The sequence below is a fragment of the Pelodiscus sinensis genome, chromosome 4, assembly GCF_052426305.1.
Source record: "Pelodiscus sinensis isolate ZL-2025 chromosome 4, ASM5242630v1, whole genome shotgun sequence".
NCBI lineage: Eukaryota > Metazoa > Chordata > Testudines > Trionychidae > Pelodiscus > Pelodiscus sinensis.
In genome coordinates, this window is record NC_143055.1 from 91720843 (window position 1) to 91741040 (window position 20198).

The following is a 20198-nucleotide window of genomic DNA, read 5'->3' on the forward strand; positions in this document are numbered from 1 at the left end:
CAAAATGAAAAGTCATTTAGACTAGTAAAAAAAAAAATCAAGGCTTTTATTTTGTTATTAGAGGGGTTTGGAATTTGCTTTGGTTTTGTTTTCCAGCCAAAACAATTTGGCAAATTCAATACCAAATTCAGAGCATTTCCGCCCATCAAAACCTGCCTTTTGTTCACAAAATATTTTATATTTTTTTTCCATTGGAAACATTTCATCCAGCACTAGCCTAGTATTCCTAGCAGCAAAACATGAACTATTCAGACTAGGGATATAAGCGACTAGTCAACTACCCAATAAGCATAAGCTTATCTGAAAATTGATTAATCACTCAACTAGTCTCTTTCCCACCAGAGAGAGGCAGCAAGGGGGAAGAGACAGCTTAAAAACCGGTTCCCCCCCCAGCACCATTTCCACAGGGGGCAGCAGAGTCCCTAATGCTGCATCTCTCCCTTTGAAAGAGCCCACATCTCTTGTACATTTCAATGGGAGAGGCGCAGCCATTGGAACCCACTGTGTCTTTCCCTTTGAAGTGAAAGGAGCAGGAACCTAAGCAGTCCTCCTGCCCCTCTTCCTTTGAAATATACAAGCACACCTGCAGCTCTTGTACATTTCCAAGGGAGAGGAGCAGCCAGATAGCAAGTGCCCCCCTTATTGACTAATCAAGTAGTTGATGGAAATTCCATCAACTACTTGATTAATCAAAATTTAACAACCCAAATTCAGGCAGTGACTTCCCAGTTCAAAGAGATTTATATATTTCTGCACTTCTGGCCAGGACTGGAAAGGTAAGTGCCAAAATGCTACAGGAAATCTTAGTATTTCCAGCCTAACCAAAAATAGAAGGAAGGTGTCAGAAAGCTTTTAAAACAACCTGTGAGATTTCTAGACTGGATTCAGATCTAAGAAGTTTGGATGAAAACTAAAGCTTCTGGATAGTTATCTAAGCCTTTTAGATTTCTCTCAGATTTGTTCATTAATATTCATTCAGGGAAGGGCTATTTTTTTCCATTCCTTCACCAATTTTATCACCTTAAAAACCAGAAATCACCCACTGAACTTTAGTTCCAAAGCTTCAGGGGGTAGCTGAGTTAGTCTATAAAGTGATACCAGACCTTTTGTTGTTGCTTTTTTGGTTTGCTTTTTTAAAATTTTAAAAAAAGATAGGTCTGTTTCCAGCAAATTGTGTAACATTCACTGTGTAATACCTACCACTCAGCAATAAGATTGCAGGAGTATATATCTGCAAAGGCTTTCTATTATTATTACTGCTAAAATCAATACTAATACCAATTGAAAACAAATATAGGAGTGTGGTTGGTCTATGCCTTACTTTTATCTCCATCAACATTAGCAATTCTTTTCATATCACATTATTACTATTATGGGAGTACATAATGTCAAAGAGTAGCAAAAGAGCAAGCATCTGTTTCTGTCCTTCACTGATTTTTTTATATCTAAATTGCCATCTAATAGCTACAGACAGACAATCACAAAACAAGACACAAAAAGAAATGAGCTTTAGTTTTCTCCTTAGTATTCTTCCATAAGGAGGCAGGTTCTCTGCAAAACCTTCCCTCTGACCTGGATGTTCCGTCTCAATGGATCAGCATGAATACATTTGTGACAAGCCTAATGTTCATTTTTTCGACAAAGAATAGCCCTCTCTATCCAGACTGTGGCTTATGCATTTTCATTCCCTCATGCTATCAATCCTGCATTTCACTGCAAACATCACACAGATATCTTGGTCAGTGCACGTTAAAGGCTTAACTTGTCCACTTCTTGGAAAGGAAACTTAACATTGGGAACATGCTAGATGTAAAAGAACAGCTTCCTCTATTGAAAGTGAAACTTTATATCTTAGGGGAAAACACAACATATAGTCTGTAGGATGCGTTATGAACCTGTTATTGCATATGGGATTTATGATCAAGGTCTCTCCTCCACAAGGATTCCTGCATGACAAACAATTTGCTTTGCAAAAGACTTCTGTGCCATCTAGTGGCACTTCTTTATAAAGCCCACAAAGTCATTTTCTCACACTGTTTGGAAGAGATGAGCCAGGTTGGCAGCAAAAACAGCCCCTCAAGGCAGTCTCCGTAATGGATATTGAGTATCTTTTTACAGCACCAAACCAGCAAAAGCTTATTTGTAAATCACAAAACTGTACTGCATTCACAACCGATTGCCAAAATGTTTGAGAGATTCTGAAAGCAGCAGTTCACAACCAAGTCTCTGAAGTGTACTGTTTGTGTTTTCTCCCCAGTCACTGCCTCATCAGTATCATCTTGAAGCACACAGATAATGGCCAAATTCTGTTCTCAATTACGGTCGCATTGATTTGGAATTGCACAGGTGTATGGGAAGGATTTAGTCCTGAATGGTATAACCTATTGCAATACAAAACAGGTAAGAAGAGGTCTGATGAGTTGAGGTGGTTTGATTTAGCTTGGAGGTGAACAAATTAGCATCTGAAGGAAGACACTCAAAATCAGCTCCTAGCAGTTACAGGTCTGTAGAACATATTTGTGAGTGGTACTTTGTCAGTCCCCTGCCGGCTAACTTTTAATGGCTGCAATGAATACCTAGTTTGCAACAAACAGTTTGCTTTACAGACATCAATTTTACAGACCTGACACCCTTGTGATGTAGACAAATATTACTGTATTTTACAGGGAAGAAAACAAGGCGAAGTGAGGTGAAGAAATTTGTCTATAGGCATTTGGGAAGTAACAGTAAAGAATGGAACCCAAATATCCTGTCTCTTAACTCCAGATCATGAGGGGGGAAAAGAAAGTTATTGCTGGCAACACGTTTTATATTGCCTAAAAGAGGGAGTTAATAAAACCATTTTAACACCAATATTTATATAGAAACCAATTAGCTGTGGGAGGGATCTTGATCAAATATTACATTACTTAGGACCTCTAGTCAAGGACCAGACTCCATTGTGCTAGGCAATGAACACACAAAGACACTCCTTACTGCAAAGGGCTCGCAATCCAAGTGGCACCATGGAAAAAGACACAAGGCAGATGAGGAAAACGAAGTTAGGGGTAAGATTAGCTAAACTACAAGGCTAATTCCCTAGCACTTTTATGTCATTTTCTTCCCCTCCCAGATCGGTGGGCCATGTCATGTTGCAGAAAGACTACTTAAATTCTCTGAAGATATCTAGAAAGGAATGATTAAAATGCATAAGAAAACGCATTTCCTTAAAACAGGAATTTGCTACAGTTTTTCCAAGGCTCCTGGGGTCATTTGTTTCTTCAACAGCCTAAGCCCTTGAATCTTCATCACAAAGGTGGATTTTAGGGGATGAAAAATCCTCTGCCATGGGCCCACTCCATGATTTGAGGCCCTAGAAATGTAAAGAAGTAGCTATAGTTTTCCTGTTCATGTATATCGGGGTGGAGAACCTTTCTGGGTCAGGGCTTCACTTGGGGGCCAAACAAGTGATATTTTGTATATTCCATCCCTGCAGTGGAGTGGGGGCACCTGAGTCTCAGGGGGGCCAGATCCAGGCAAGCCAAGGTCTACATCCAGCCCTCAGGCCTGAGGTTCTCCACCTCTGGTGTATATATGGTGGGTAGAAAGGTATGAGGTTTTCTTGAATTTCAGAGCACATTCATCTACATTACTAATCAAGTTGAATTATCACAAACTAACAGCGTGACTTGCATAGCTTTGCTAGTGGAATCATTTTTCCTTTCCAGCTATTCTTCTATAAACCTATGGCTTGCCTTTTCCTGGTGTTCTTATTTTTCCTGGTATTCTTGTGTGATCTTATTTTTAAGTGATTGCTGGGTTTGTGTGCTTTTGACCCATGAAATGCTGACTCCTTACAGGTGTTCTCTAACATAGGAATGCAGATGCTTTAGCTGAGATTTATAATTTTTATATAGAAGAAATTATGCTCACAAGAAAGCTCTCACAGCTCCACCAGTTTGTACTTGGCCGAGTTTGGCTCTTTAGAATCTATTGGATAGAAGAAAGACACAGAGTAACTACCAGAATGGACAGGGATTGTGCAGGATGGGCCATATGGTTAGAGCGACAGAATGGATGCAATGAGGAGAAAATGAAAAAAGGAAATTTTAAGTAATGGACTATTGAGAAACATTTCCTAATAATTACACTGTAGAATAGCCTTTCTGGGAAAGCGATGGAAGCACCATAGCTGTCATTTGTCTCAAAACCAGAAAAGCACTGGAAATTTGGCAAAGGTGAATGAAGGGCTAAATCATTAGTTTACAAGCTGCCTTGAGTACAGAGCAGCTCACAGTTGCACAACCCCAGAAGTATACCAGGGAGGGAATTGTGACTTTGACCTCTTTCAGGAAGAAGCAATCTACTACTGGTATATAGCATTAGCAGCTTATGGCCCTGGCAATTCTGGCTGGCAAGGCTACTCTCTACTTTTAGCATGCTAGCCCAATGAGAGCTAGCACAAGGATATCTTCTCCATCTAGGAATCATACCCCCTGCTGCAAGCAGGGGCAGATGAGTGTTTTGCTGGGCCCAGGACGGCACAATTTCACAGGGCCCCCCCTTTGGAGAAAAAAATAGAAAAAAGGCATCCCCCCACATGCCCACTGCTCCAGTAGCCCCACTCTGATCATGTGAGCTATCCCTCCTCATCCCCTCTCCTAACACCTCCCTCTACACACCTGCCCTGCTTCTCTTCTCTGGTGCTGGTCCCTCTCCTGCAGGTGTCTGCCCTTCTGCTTTACCCCCAGAATCCCCTGGCACCTGTACCTTCCCTTAGCCCTGTACCCTCCTGGTGCCCCCCTCTTCCCTCACTGCCCTAGCCCCCTTTTTCCTTGATGCCCACCCCCTCACCACCCTCTGCCCCCCATTTCCCTCTGTGCCCTCACACATGGCTTGCTCCATCCCCGCCCTCATGCCCACCCCTTCTTTCAAGGCTTATCCCAGCACCTCCCCCTCCAACGCCCTTACCCTCTCCTCTCCCAGCATAACTCTGTCCCCTCTCCCACAGACACCTCCCCTCCTGCCCTTTTCCTCATTGCCTCCACTTGGCCCCCTGGCATTTGTCTTCCCCTCCCCCCCCCCCCCATCTCTTGGTGCCTTCCCCTTTCTTCTCCTGACCTGCCCCCCACCCCTCAGCACAAGCCCCTTCCTCTGTCATCCACCTTCTGCCTTCCAGTTTACAGAGCAGCCGCGACCCCGGCCCAGGCTCCAGACCATGTGCCAAACTGAGCGGTGCAATGCCGGGCCGCGCAGTTTTAAATTCCCAGGCCATGACGTCACAGCACGCCTGGGTGTCTCCCCTCTCAGCTGTTGTGCGGTGTTTCAGCACTCTGCGCATGCGCTCCCTCGGCCCCACATGGCCCATACTGGCTGGCACCAGGGAATTTAAAGTGCGGGGCTGCGGCACCCAGTCACAATCCCCCTCCTCCTCCAGCAGATGGCCCACCGGGAAATTCCCAGTATCCCACTGGGCCTATTGAAGCGTGGGGCCCGAGGCAGCCACCCCACTTGCCCTGCCCTATATCCACCGCTGGCTGAAAGTACAGACATACCTTGAGCTATGCAGGAAGTAAGAGACTACATGAGCTAATGGCCTCTAGCCTTAAAAACAGAGCACAGACAGGGAAACTTTCCAGCCCAAGTTAAAGCAGCTCTTGCAGTACAGTCTACATTACCAGCACAAGGCCAATGAGCCAAGGTATCCATGGGTTTTAGGGTTGCTCATTACTAAAGAAAGCCTGTGGTTATCATACAACTCCCTGGCAATATATACACACTTTTAACTACTATAACTGTGTATATTTGTGAATGTAAATGGCCATTCAGATTGTCCAAACAACAGTTTGCATATTTCGCTTCTCACTGTGGGAGCATAATCATGATTACTATGCTCACAAATTTAAGCTCAAATTCATGCACACATTTTTGCCCACGGACCTATGGCCTTCTGTAAAAATATGACCCTTAAATGTCAAGGATTTTACATTACTCCTAGTTCATACAGCTCTGAGTAATTATATCAGACTGAAATAGGAAGACAGAGGAGTAGGGATATGGGAGACTTTGAGGTAACCCCAAATACACCTAAAATAGAAGAAAAGTGTAGCATGCTTTCTTGTTGTGTGACTATTGCAGTTTTCAGGAGAGCATTGTCCTAATCTTTTCAGTAGACCGGGCCTACTTGCCAAGCATTAAAGTCTGCCATGGGAACACTTACAGCCACCTGTAGAGATAGACACATGCACAAATAAATACACAGTGCTAGTGGTGAGAGAACTAAGTAAGGATATAAACATTGGCTTGAATTGGACATGACTGTTACTCACAGGACTCACTACTGGGGCACCGCTGTGCGGCTGCATCTGGGGCATAACCCCACCTAATCCAACTCCCCTTTCTGTCTCTTGTGCTCTGATCCCCTCTCATGCTCCAGGAGTTGCAGTGTTTTCTGTTTGTCACTTAGGATGCTCTTTCTGGTTTGGCCCTCCAACCAAGTCACTATCACTTTCCACTTCTGGAGTATTAAGCTGTCCCTGGACTGGCTGACTGGGAATCCTTCAAGACAGCCCTTTACTTCAAGGCTACGCCACTTCCCCAATGACTAGTACAATAACCCAAGCCCAACTACTCCTCTGGGTTCCAGCTCAGGGGCCTCAAATCAGTAGCCAAAGGCTGAACCATCCCATACCATGTGTAAACAGGGGAATGGTCCCGCTATTGTGGGGAACTTTCCTGGCTTCTATACCACCCTGGTGAAATGGACCAGCGAAAGGATCTGAGTCCCCGCTCCCACTTCCCTTACCCCACAGCTTCCCTGATCCTGAGGGCTCCCCCTCCACTCTCCTGAGTAGCAGAGCCCTTGAAACCCCAACAAGGCTGGGCCCAGGTTTCCTGGGGCTTAATCCCCAACCTTGTAGTCACTAGGGGCAGGAGTTTGGGTGTCCCCACTCCGAGGTGCTCTCTTTACACTGCAGGCTTTCTTGGCCCAGTGACCATTTCATAAGGTTCAAAGCAAATACAATTTATTAAATAAGAAAAAAAATGAGAATGGTTAAATGAGAACACACAGCCTTGCTCTGTAGCACAGGGACATCAAAACAGCAGCCTGCAGAGTGTAAGGACAGTCCACAGTCTGTTCCTTATAGGCCCCTTAGAAACCCTGGTTGTGCTGCAGGGGGGCAGCAGTCTGGACACACTTGCTCTGGCAGTGACCACACAGCCTCAAGCTCTAAGTGGCCAGACCCCTCTCCCAGTGTGGCCTGCTGGGCCTCTTGGCTGGTGATATCTCCCTGCCCAGAGCCTCTCCCCGCACTTTGCTGGTCCCAGCTGCTCACCACATCCAGCTGCAGGCTGTGCTGCTTTGCCAGTCTCCAGCTCCTTGCATTGCTTCTCTGTCCCTTTTGGCTCTCTGAGCACTGCCAGTCTGCTGCTCAACACAGGGTCTGCGCTCCTTGAGCTGTGTGTGCCTGGCTCTGTTGCTGCAAAACTGCCCCTAAGCACAGCTTGCGCTCCTTGGGCTGTGAGAGCCTGGCTCTGCTGCTGCAGGACTGCTTCTCCACACAGCTTGCTCCTCTTAGCTATCTCTCAGCTCTCTCCTTGCTCAAAGACACCTAGAAAAATCCCAGCTCACAGGGAGGATGGGGCCTGGCCTCTTACTTTCTTCACTGGCCTGTCCAACCTGTCAGTCAAGCCAAGCTGGAGTGTTGGCTGCTTTCCATTGTTTCTGGGGTCTGTCAGCCTCAGGGCCCTTATTTCTCATGGACCCTTCCCCTTTTGATACTGGGAGCTGGCGAACCAAAGACTCCCACAGAGTGTTAGTAAGGAACTAACAGTCCCCTTACGCATGCTGCTGTTCCTCTCAGCCTTTTCCTACTTCCAATCTATCAGGGCTTCTGTTCCACCACCCTTTGGGGTAAATGCTTCCTTTTAGATGAGCAACTTAAGCCATCTACTCTCTCCCTGTCCTATCCCTCTCTAAGTCCAGAAAGTAACTACAACTTCCACACTGTGTCCTCCCTCTGGCCTTATGTTATTCTCCTCTCCCCTTCCTGTCCCACTGGACTCCATCCTCAATTAGTGTTGCTCATCAAGCCTAACAGTCCCTCAGGTGTTATCTATGAGGTTGTTTAACCCTGTCAAAGCTAGAATGGAGTGAAAAACCTCATCACAATATGGGTGTGACATTTGATACACAGGTGGAATTGCCTTGAGTTTCTATGCTAATGAACATACTGGTAAGACTATAGACCTTTCAAAGAACAGCCTGCTGTGTGAGCAAGTGGCTGCATTTTCTTGAAATCTTTAATGTACTATAAAGAGAATAAAATAAGTCTACATTTTCTGCATATAGTAAGAGCCTGTGCTGTAGGAAGCTGGATCTTGAATGATCCAAGACAAATATACTGAAGCGACAGTGTGTTACTGAGCCACTCTTTTCATGGAGATTTGGAACCAAGTATTTAGTTCCAAAAAATTAAAGAGGAAAAGAGACTTCGGGTACCTAATCCTGCAGAGACTAATCCTCAGCTCCAGCCTATACTATGTTCCCTTCAAAGATCACTGGATATTTGCTCAGTTGCATATTTTCATTATGTTGTCACTATAGCAAACTCTGTCCATTCACTCTCACAGTTCTTCCAATTCTTTATTCAGGCCTTGGAATATTTTAAGATCTCCCCCCACACGCATCCTTTTGGACTTCCACATGGAGTAATAGTTGTTTATATCCATTTAAACATTTCTAAGGATGCCACAGAGAAAGATTTTTATCACCTAGCCCTCAGGTACCCAAGCAACAGCTTTGCCTCTACCTTCTTCCATGGCTAATCTTTGCTCCATGTCCCACCATTCCAGTTTGACTGAGCTCAAATGGTGCCTTTTCAGTTCACAGCCTCCCTGCTTAAGTAGCTGTAATCAAATCCCTTCTTAACTGCATACATGGCTAAGCAAAAGGCCTTATGGTCAGTTAACTGAGCACTTTTGGCTCCCATTTTCACTAGAAGCAGAATTGCACAGTTGTTTCTGCATTCATTATAAGTGGGTTTCTTTGTATTTAGCTACATTATTTCAAAAGAAGGAATAGGAAAAGCTTTGCAAAAGATGCTATCTCCTGTGAAGATAAGAGGAGTAGAATAATTTCTGAGGTTTGTAATTATGACCCCTTGTTGCTGGGTTCTCAGCCTTCTTCTTACTCTCAAAACCTCAGTTTCTCATAATCTTTGCACCACATCTTTTGTGCCTGTCCCTCTGGTGCTTCAAAAAAACTCACTGAGGGATGACATAAGCAGTGGTTTATGTGGTGCCTCTGGCATCTAAGGAGGTCAGTCATAAATGACTCAAAGCAACAGGGAATGAGAACTAAGTTTCCCTCTACTTCTTCCATCCCTATATTAACAACTGCTGTGATCTCCTTTTGGGCAGAGTTTGAAAAACAGTTGCTCTTTATTCACTACTTTGTTGCTATTTTCTTCTGCCATTTTAAATGGCATCTTTCAGATAATCTGATCTCTTCTCATCTGAGATGCCTACACACAAAATGATCCCTACAGAGAAATTCTATGCTTTTCTCCTTGTGCTCTCTGTAGTCAGCAGTATGTTTTGCATGCATTTATTTCATGTGTTCACCAGCCATTAAAAGCTCTTATTACCCTTTAAGGGCCACTCTCCGATGGGACCACATGGTGAACTCCTTACTTACATCAGGACCTCACATGTCACCAATAGAAGTTTCACAATCTATCCCATTATTGTCACTTTGACATAACACTCTAGCTGCATTACCTTTCCCCTTCCTCCCAGCAGGCATTATCCATTTTACTGTGTCCCAAGACTCAGCCTGGTTCCAAACCTGAAGTTCAAACTCAACAACCAATTTTGACTGCCTCTGCACACACTGGCAATGCCCAACAAAGCCTGTGTTCACAAACTTCATGCTTTGAGGATACATCTGCACTATCAAGATGTAGACATACTGATGCTAGTTTTGATCTAGCTAACTTGGATACCATTAGCAGAGGCATGATACTTAAGTAAGCATCAGCACTAGACTGTTGTTTCAGATACTTACCCACAGTCCCAATCAGGATTGTACAACCTGTGTTGAAGTTTGTGTTACTGTCCCTTCACTGATATTCACAGCCAAGTTTACAAGTGATGCACCTAACCCCAGTGTATATAGAACCACCACAGGGCTCTGTAGAATGACTGAGCCTAGCACCTTTGGACTGGAAGTGGGTTTACTCCTGTCCACCCACCTCCCTTGAACACAACAGGACCTCTGGACTGGATCAGGTGAGCCTAATCCAGCTAATTAAAGAAGAATGGGCTACACCTGGGCCTATAAGGGGGCTGCTAGTAAGCAGCTGGATTAAGACATTAGGCTGAGATCTAGGGTTTAAATAGTGATTGGATCAACTCTTCTGGAGGGTCTGAGGCTATTAGAGTTTGTAGAGCCCTATAGCTGTCAGGGTAGGACCAAAATGAAAAGTTCTATGTGCAGGAGGGGACTATGGGTGGAGGTGGATGTAGGGGTATGTGTGGGAATGAGGCATTTGGGGCATATGAGGGGACTCCAGACTGACTATAGGGGATTGGAGTGCAGGAGTGGGCTCAGAGCAGGACATGGGGGTATGTGATCTGAGAGGGATTTAGGGTGCAGGAGGGATCTCCAGGTTGGGGTCTGAGTTGTAGGAGGGAGTTAGAGGGCTCAGGATTGAGGTATGGTGTGCTTACTAAGGGGAAGCTCCCTTTTTGTGGTGAAGGTGGACAGGTGGCTCTGTGCTGCCCCATGCTTTCTTGCAGCTCCCATTGGCTGGATTCCAGACAATAGGAGATGTGGGGACAGAGCCTCCAAGTGAGGGCAGTGTGGCAATAGAACTTTCCCTAGCACTCAGTGACACAGATCCAGCACTGGAGAGAAGGAATGGCAGTGTGCACAGCTGCTTCTCCTGACGCCTTGAGGAAGGGCTGGCCCAGAACCAGGGACGGATACAGGGCAGGGCAGGGTGGGTGCCCTGGGCCCCGCACTTCAAGAAGCCCTGTGCATGTGCTGTGGTGCCACCGCGCATGCACCGTGGCAAAAGGGGTCCCATGAAATTGTGCTGCCCTGGGCCCCATGAAATGGTCATCTGCCCCTGCCCAGAACACAGATATTTTAGTGGCTGCAGCCCCTAAAACTCCTTTCTTAATCCAGTCTTGGTGCAAAGCTATGCTGCAGGGGAGTTAATACCAGTTGGGGCTAAGGAAAGCAACTCCAGCGCTACGTCTAGACTGGCATGATTTTCCACAAATGCTTTTAATGGAAAAGTTTTCCGTTAAAAGCATTTTCAAAAAAGAGCATCTAGATTGGCACAGATGCTTTTCCACAAAAGCACTTTTTGCGGAAAAGCAGCCATGGCCAATCTAGATGCGCTTTTCCGCAAAAAAAGCCCCGATCGCCATTTTCGCAATCAAGGCTTTATTGCGGAAAACAAATCTGAACTGTCTACACTTTTGAGCAAAAGGTCTTTTGCCTGAATGGGAGCAGCACAGTATTTCCGCAAGAAGCACTCATTTCTTACAGTAGGAAGTCAGTGCTTTTGCAGAAATTCAAGCGGCCAGTGTAGACAGCTGGCAAGTTTTTCCAGAAAAGTGGCTGATTTTCCAGAAAAACTGGCCAGTCTAGACACAGCCCAGAGGTGCAGACCAAGAGGGGACCACAGCTGGTGGAGATGAGGAAGCTGCCAGGAGCTAGAGTCCTTGAGGCCTCTAGGCGGGGTGGCCCTGAAGCTTACGGGTCTGGTATTGCATTAAGACTGCATCTGTTTATTTGGTTAATTTGTCATAAAAATAAACCTCCTTGACTGAGATGGACCACGGCAGCACATGGCTAGAGCTGGAGCGTGATAACCACCTCTTTTGACCCAATCTTAAATTAGAGAGACAACATGGGTGGGAATCTTTTCTTAGACCTACTTCTGTTTGGTGAGCGAGACAAGTTTTCAAGCCTGAGGGCCTGAAGAAGAGCTCTGTGTAAACTCAAAAGTTTGTGTCTCACTCCTCAGAAGTTGGTCCAATAAAAGATATTATCTCACATGCCTTTTCTTTCTAATATCCTGGGACAGACTGCTACAACACTGCATAGCCTACATTAGATATTTTAGAGATTAACAAGAAAGATGTATAATTCTAGGCAGAGATGCTATGAGTCTCAGGCCACACAAAGGAAACTAAAAAGGGTGTTATCTTTCTGAAGTTAAAATGTATGACTGCTTACTTTGGTAGAAGGAGAGAAGCAAGGGAAGAAGAGACACATACATTCTAGTGCTCCCTAGACTATGAAGTAGAATGCATGCTTCACTTACTAGTCACATGGCACTTTTCACCTTTCTAAGCAAGGATGCTTTTAAAACTTCCATATCTGTCACTCACTGCTAATTCATGCACCCAAATGTGACAATGAATCTAGTGTCTTCTCCCCAGCGGCCATATGGTACCAGTGATAACTATCACCCAGCCATTCCCCAATGTCCCTACCCATAATCTTTCCCTCATAAAATCATTATGTTCTTACTGTGCGCTATAAACAAGTAACTGAGAAAATGCACAGTGAAGAATTTCCTCCATTCTGATGTCCTTGACTAGAAGTTGAGAAGCAACTGTTCTTCTTTCAAAGCACACTTTATTTGATAAAGGACATCAGTGGCAGCAAATCCTCTCATCAAAGAGGCATTGACTTTTTAATTTTATAAAATGTGGCTCTTTTCCATGAGGAATACAGAGAATTCATTAATAATCACACAGTGGAGAGTTCTTCCACCTACATATTCCTTTCCTCTGGCTATTGTATAATTACACAATCATTTCTTATCACAGAAACTTTTCCTTTTAACTTCTGCATAATGTGTGAATGTGTCTTTTTCCTGTGCTTCCCATGAAGAGAAAGAAACCCTGAAACATATGCATCCAAGGTATAGGTTTCAATTTTGTTTGTTTTATCCTAAAGTAAAACACGGGACATATAGAGAGAGAAATGTTATTCAGCAAAACATTCCAATCAACCAGTGACAAATACACAACTATTTTTGTGAGAAATATCAGAGCCCTCGACTAGTTGCAATCCTTTCTCTATTATTTTTTCCTTTTTAATTCCTTGTTGGTATTTTATTATTAGTCCCCAAACAGTAAACAATGGGTTGCAAATTCTGACAAAATAAACGGCTGAAATGATTATTCATCCCTTCATAAGATTGCTCTGTGAGCCAAGGACTACATGTTCTGCATTCTGTGACTAAGATACAGTCCCATGTGTTTTCCCAGTTCAATCAAGTGTGCTAAGAACTGTCACAATAGTCCTTGATGCCAAGAAAATAAAATTTAGGGTAGAATGGTAAACCTGAGTTGCATGTTAATGGATTTTCTTATGTACCTGTTTTTTTTTCCAGTCTTTATTTTATTCTTTTTTAATCTTTATTGACTATCCATTACAGTCTTAGCATCCCTTTCAACAGCAAAAGAAAAGGAAGTTGTTATTTTGCCTATCTGGATAATTGTTACTGAAGTGTTGTCAAATTCTTAAAAGTGGCTATATTTCTTTCATGTCAAACTACTGGGACTGAAATAAAAATCCATTTCCAGGTTTGTTGGCATCTTTTGTTCCTCCTAGAAGACAATGTTAAAAGAACAAATAAGTCAAAGTGATAAATTATGACAGAAAAAACCAACATTTGAATTGCACGATAATAGCAAGAGCATAAGGGTCTGAAGAAGGATTCTGTCTGAATCAGAAAAGAACAGTACTGGAAGTTATTTAAAATTGATAGAAACCCTCTAGGATCCACAATCCCAGAGTTGTTTCCCTTTGGAAAAGCAGTTTTCAGATGCTCCAATTAACCTTAATTGAATTCTGCGTTAGTAGTATCTGGAATTTTAATTGACTGGGAAGGTGATCATAAATCTCTGTTCAAAATACAGCTTGGCCATTAGCAAATCCCCCGATGGCAAAGCAAAGTGTCACAGAGAAGGACTTAGCTATTCTGCAGGTAAGGCCAGCTTTTAGATCATAAAAACAAACATTCAGAAGGAAAAATCCCCAGGAGTAACTGCCAGTCCTAAGAGTAGTCCTTGTGCTCGGTGCTCATTAGCTAAGAAAAGAACTAGTGACTAATACAAACAGCATACTCCTGTGCACAGCATTCTTAAAGAAGGAATTACTTAAGAGTGCTTATCACATATTTGCTTCTCCGTTTACTCCTTACAGCCAATTATTTGGCAAGGGTTGGGTTTTCAAAGGAGTCTCTAAGGGAGTTAGGTGCCAAAATGTGATGGGGTACATTGGGATTTGAAGGCCTAATTCCCTTGGACTATGTTGAAAATCCCCATCTCTATTAATTTTCTTTACCATACCTTGAGCCTTGGCACAATCTCACAAGTTTTTTAATCTCTGAACTGCCATAGGTCTTCTAACTGTACTACACACCTATCACATACTATGTTTCTGGACACACACACACACAAGTTAACCCTAAGGTGAGAATTCAACAGAGTGTGAGAGAAAAGTACAGGACATACACGGTATTCTTAGCCCAAGCTCTTCCACCTTGTTTTCCTCAACTCCCTCTACCGGCCACACAAATAACCCTCAAGCAAATGCTTATTTGCGCATTATTTGATCAGCCATTAGACATTTCCTATATAATATAATTTGGTGGTCCTGTTAAGCAAAGAATTTAGTGAAACTCCAGTATTGGGTATGACAGACTGGTAGACATTTGGGGAGAGTAGCTAAAGCACCTCATTAAACAAGGATAAGTTCAACAATTAAGATTAATTATCCATATTTAAATATTTAACTAAAAAAACTCAGTTTTTGGTTTTCCAATTTGAAAAGTAGGAAGGAAAATTCAAGATGGTCACCAATTTCAAAAGCCCCTTTCTTCAAAAGTTTGATTTTGGGAAAGAAGAATTGTGTATGCAATAGCAAGGTCTTCAGGTCAAGGGTGTAGGCAATTGGGCATAATATACTGTAGTTAGAAGTGAGGATTGAATAGCCTAGATCAGAAGTGACTACATAAAATGGGACATCAGAGTGAAAATTGACCGTGCTTTGGAAACTAATCAAATGTTACATTCTACACCTACAGTATGTTCCAAACTTGACTGTAATGGTGCAAGTGGAAATGAAGAGTGACATTCACGTTGGGCAGGTTGATGTTGAGTTGAGTTCCTGGCCCCAGAGCACCTGCAATTTTACTTCAGATTGATTTGTATGGTATTTTTCCCTTGTTTAAAGCCTAAATGTCTTGAAGAGAACTCTGCCTTCTCTACAGAACTCATCAATAAGAAGGAGAAATGTGCCCTTGTCAAGGCTGCAGGACAGATGTCTATGCAATGGAGCTGTCTGCTAGACCTCTCTCTGGCTTTTCATCCAGGCTTAGTAGTATTAATCCCTATTCAGCCTCAGCAATGGAAAAAACCAGTTAGTTGAAAGAGTCAGTTAATAGCAAGGAAGACAGGCTAAGAAGCTGTTTTCCATCTCCACATGACAGTTGAGATCAGGCTAGGTATTATCTGACTGGGTATGAAAGTTAATTCTAGAACTGGATGCAGATAGATGATTTACAGGCTAATGTTTATGACAAACCTAACAGTTATTTTTCCTAGTTAAATATGTCTTGACTTAAGCATCAACATCCAGTAAGTAACAGGGGATATAATCACTGTAATTGCATGATTGCCATATGCAGTTTACAGGATAATACAATATGGCTGTGTGGTTTCTATAACAGCAGCACTTTATGGTGTTGAATTACACATGCAGAGGATCAAAATAAGGAGGTATAGTGAATCTATAAAAGCATTGCACAGACTCCAAATACCAATAACTCCAATACCAATAACATTTGGGATGTTGGAAATCTGGATCTGAATATTATGACTTGGACTCATCCTCCATATCAATTTTAATTTATACTAACATAGAGTGCATGTAGTTGAAAATACATATATCACATATCTTTTTGTGTAGGCTACAGATAAAAATATACAAAATAATATCTGGGCTTGATTTAAAGCTCTTTGAAGTAAATGGAAGGATTCTCATAGACTTCAATGGGCATTGATTAGCCAGGTAAGTACTCAAAAGTCAGGCTATCCAAAACACCTATGTTCAACGTGCAACTTTAAATCTATCCCTTTGTATGTAGGCATTACAAATTAGAATTTAATTGCACACATACTGCTATTGTGGATTACACTATATCATACAATTATTCTACACCTTAGATATGCACAAAGCATCTCATAATGTAGTTTCATTCTTTGTAAATTTAAACAAATTTCCTTCCCATGATGACCAACTGCGTCTTTCAGCTTATATATTTTACATAAAATTTCTTCCTTAAGGTATGGATTTGAATTATTACATTAGCACTGATGCATTATACATTCAACTGGACTCTTGTTTCCCTTGGCAGCAGATAAATCTTTGAGGAAAAAACTATTATTGCATTATCTCATGAGCCGTTTCCCTTAAAAGTACATGGTACATAGTACTGTATTAACAGTGTACATGTTCTTATTTCATGGAGAATGAAATCTGTATCTTCGCCTGGCCTGTGTTCAAATATTATTCTTTACTAGAATTGGTCATGAATTTTCTGTCAAATGCTTTTCACAGAAAAATGCAGTTCCTGCAGAATAGAATTTTTCCACTGGACTCCACTGTTCTGGGAGTGGAGGAGATTTTTCATCACGAAAATCAAAATGAAATCTCTCATTTCAGATCCCAGCAAACCAAAATCTAAATATTTTGATTTGTTGCACCAAATCAAGCTAATTCTGGCCAAAGTGATGGGAGTCCTGTTACCACAGTGCATCATAGGTGATGGTGTCTAGCTGGAAAGCCGGGTCTATAGGAGCATGGGAGCATGAAGTACTTGAACCAAAATGCCTAAAGATCCCATAGCATTATAGGGGGCATAGTTTAATACTGAATGAATGTGGAAAAAAAATCATTTTGGGTATATCAGCAAATTTCAGGTTGACATTTCAAACTCAAATTTTTTGGAACTTGCTTTTCCGTTTAAAAAAAAATCAGATTTTAACTGTCCTAAACTGTAGTGTAGATATGCACTATGTTATTTCAGAATAAGGTCAGTTATTGCAAAATAACACTGCTGTGTAGACGTACCCTCGGTGTGCTTCTCTATTTCCAACTATCATTACTTCAGACTGACCAGGATTTACTGAATTATAGCCTGATCTACAAGGTGTTGTGGGCCTTCTGCCTTAGGGCCAACGTCCATGGTCACAAAGGAAATCAGAACCTAGCAGATTGTGCTGAGCACACTGCAAGATCAAGCCCTTAACGCGACAATATAATTTAAGTGAACAAAAACAATGTAGTATGCCTGATCCTGCTTTCTGGTTTGTGCCATCGTAACTTCACTCACTATGGTGGGATTAGTCCTTATTACACTATTACAAATGGAAGAAGTGGCTTCAGTTTGCTTTAAAAATAAGGGGGAGGGAGATTTTGAAAAAATGGTAACAAAATAATATACAAACTTCAAATTCACCTCAATGTGTTTAATCCAAAACGGAGGAGGCTGCAATTCAACCTAGGAGATCTGTAAATGTAGTTGAAAGTCCTACTTATGCTGTTACACCACTAACCCACTGGGTACCTGCAGACTAACTCCCAGTTCCAGTGGAAACTTCAACATCAGAAGAACAAGTGATTTTTTGGACCTTTATCATGCTGGCTGATTGACAGATCTCAGCAGCAAAGGGAAGTAGCTACCCTGAGATGGAAGAGAAAAAAAACCACACTATTGCTTGGATCACTTAGGATCTGTACCAAGAATCTGAGATTTGCCAGGTCCAGCTGCTTCTAATAAGTATCACCAAAAAGTAGTGGGATACAGATGCTTCAGTATAAATATGGAAGGAAAATTGGCACTAATGGATAAAATGGTGTCAAACATGTTGATTGGAAATTGGATGTAGCAGTAAAATTTGTGTATAAATCAACCTGTGAGAATAAAGCAACCCCTTTAACATTTTTAATTCACTGCAAAGAAAAATAGGGTTGTCAATTTTGTTTGCTTTCTTGTGTATAACTGAATACCGTCTGAAAGGTGTTTATATAAAACGAGTGATATTTTCCCACTTATTTTTAACATTAAAAATTCAGATTTTGGCTACCCTGGTTTTCCTGAAAAACTTTATGGCCAACTAAAGAACTAGAGGAGTGAGAACACTGGAGATCTTCTGCAAAGGAAAGCCAGTTAACTGATTGGGAAAGTGATTTTTATTCAGAATGCTTAACACAATGTGGGTGTTTTCTTATTCTCACATCCCCATGTTACGTCTCAAGGCCCCATTTCTATTTCTCTCAGTTCCCAATCTCTTGTGGTGCACTCTCTCACAGGTGGGTGAGGCAGCCATGCACTCCTATCTCATTCCTTTCCCATTCACACATCATTGGGTCTCACACACTGCACCCACCTGGTAAGTGGCATGGTGGATGCTGTGGCATGGGTGGCAACTTGGGCTAGTTGCCTGAGAGCAAGCCAGCCCGACTCCCATTGTCTGAGCTCAGGACTAGCAGCAATGCTGGTTTGTGCTCAGAAGATTGCTCTGCATGGAGCTGTAGGACATGATGACCATCCCTCCCCCTCAGTTCTCCCAGCCAGTAGCTGGCTACACTGCTCCGGATTGCCTCTGTGCTAAGGAGCAGATGAACTGGATGCCCACTACTCGCTCCCAAGCCTCAGAGCACTGCAGGAGGAAAAGAAGCACTCTCTGCTACTACAGGACTGGTCTGTTAACTCCTGCCAGGAACCAGGAGCCCTTGCAGAATGATGGAGCCAAAGCCTAGAAGTAAATGTTTCTTGCCACTGTTACTCTCTCTCTACTGTCTGTACCAGACGTGCTGATAACAGGCCCATTCCCTGCCTCGCTGCCTATTCCTTGCCTCAGTGCCTCTTAAACATTCCCCAGGAGTGATCTGCCCACCTTTATGGCATAAGGCTTGAATATTTCATGTCTTATCTCTTTCTCTAACATCCCACTCTCCCGCCCTTCAAGTTTCACCATCAAAAGCTGCTCAGGGGGAGCGGAGAAGATAAAACTCTGCAGACAGATCTACCCAGCAGCCTCAGTGAAATCAGGAGGGGCAAGTTGCTTTTAAAGCCTGTTAGGAGCTCAAGAAATGGGCTTTTGTGTGCATTTTCCCTTCCCCCAGTTAAACTCAGTGGATCTAAGGCAGTTCTGGTACAGAGGGAGACTCAGGAGTGGTGTTTGTTGGGACACTTTCTTTGTGCTGTGTGAAACAGTATCAAGACTAGTGCTGAACCCCTAGAAACGTGCTCTTCTATGGTAAATTGATGAGGGGACTGTCCCAGAAGTCCCCTCAGTCCAACAAGTAACGCCCACACTTGTTCATGTTCTGAAAAAAATGTTTTATTGTTTTATTAAAGACTCCACCGTCTACCTTTTTCCACCATAAGTTGAGCACTGTTCTTCAGACCTGGAAAGGGGGCACAGCCTTGGAGGAATTTGTTCCTTCCATGTGACAGGCTTTGGGGTGGACCAAGGGGCAGAAACTACATTGCTCCCCACGTGGATCAGAGGCATTGCCCAGAGCCTCAGGAGAGATTTAGATGGAGTCACCCGGAGAAGGAAGTGGAGAGGCAATGTTCCTAAACTGCCTCTCAGATCAGAAAGCTGGAGAGTTTCAGGGATCCAGCTGACAAATGTTGATCTTCTTGACTTCACAGCCACCTCTACCATCACTGTCTCAACAATGGACCCAAAACGCTGACCTCTGGAGGGATGGCGTAACTCAGGTCCCATGTCTATTCAACCTTGCCTTCCTTTTGATTTTGGAGGGAATCCTCCAGGAGCCTCTAAGTTCCCCACAGAAGCACCCAGGCAGCTGAGGAGGACTGGATGTGGTTTCAGCTGTAGCAGAGATGAACCTCACTCAAAATAGCTGCCAGATTTGAGTCAACTGAGTACAAAGAAGAATGTTCCCTCCCCACTTCCAGGGGCTGAACACACTTCATGCCTCTGCACCCTATTAACACAAAGCTTTCCCACCCCCGTCAGGATGATCCTGGAACCTCCACGCCCTGTCCCAATCCTAACTGGGCTTTTTGCTCAGGCAGCCTTAAGAAGGATGCTGTTTTTTCCCCAGCATTTCACTCATGAGCTACTAAGCAATGAATGTGTTT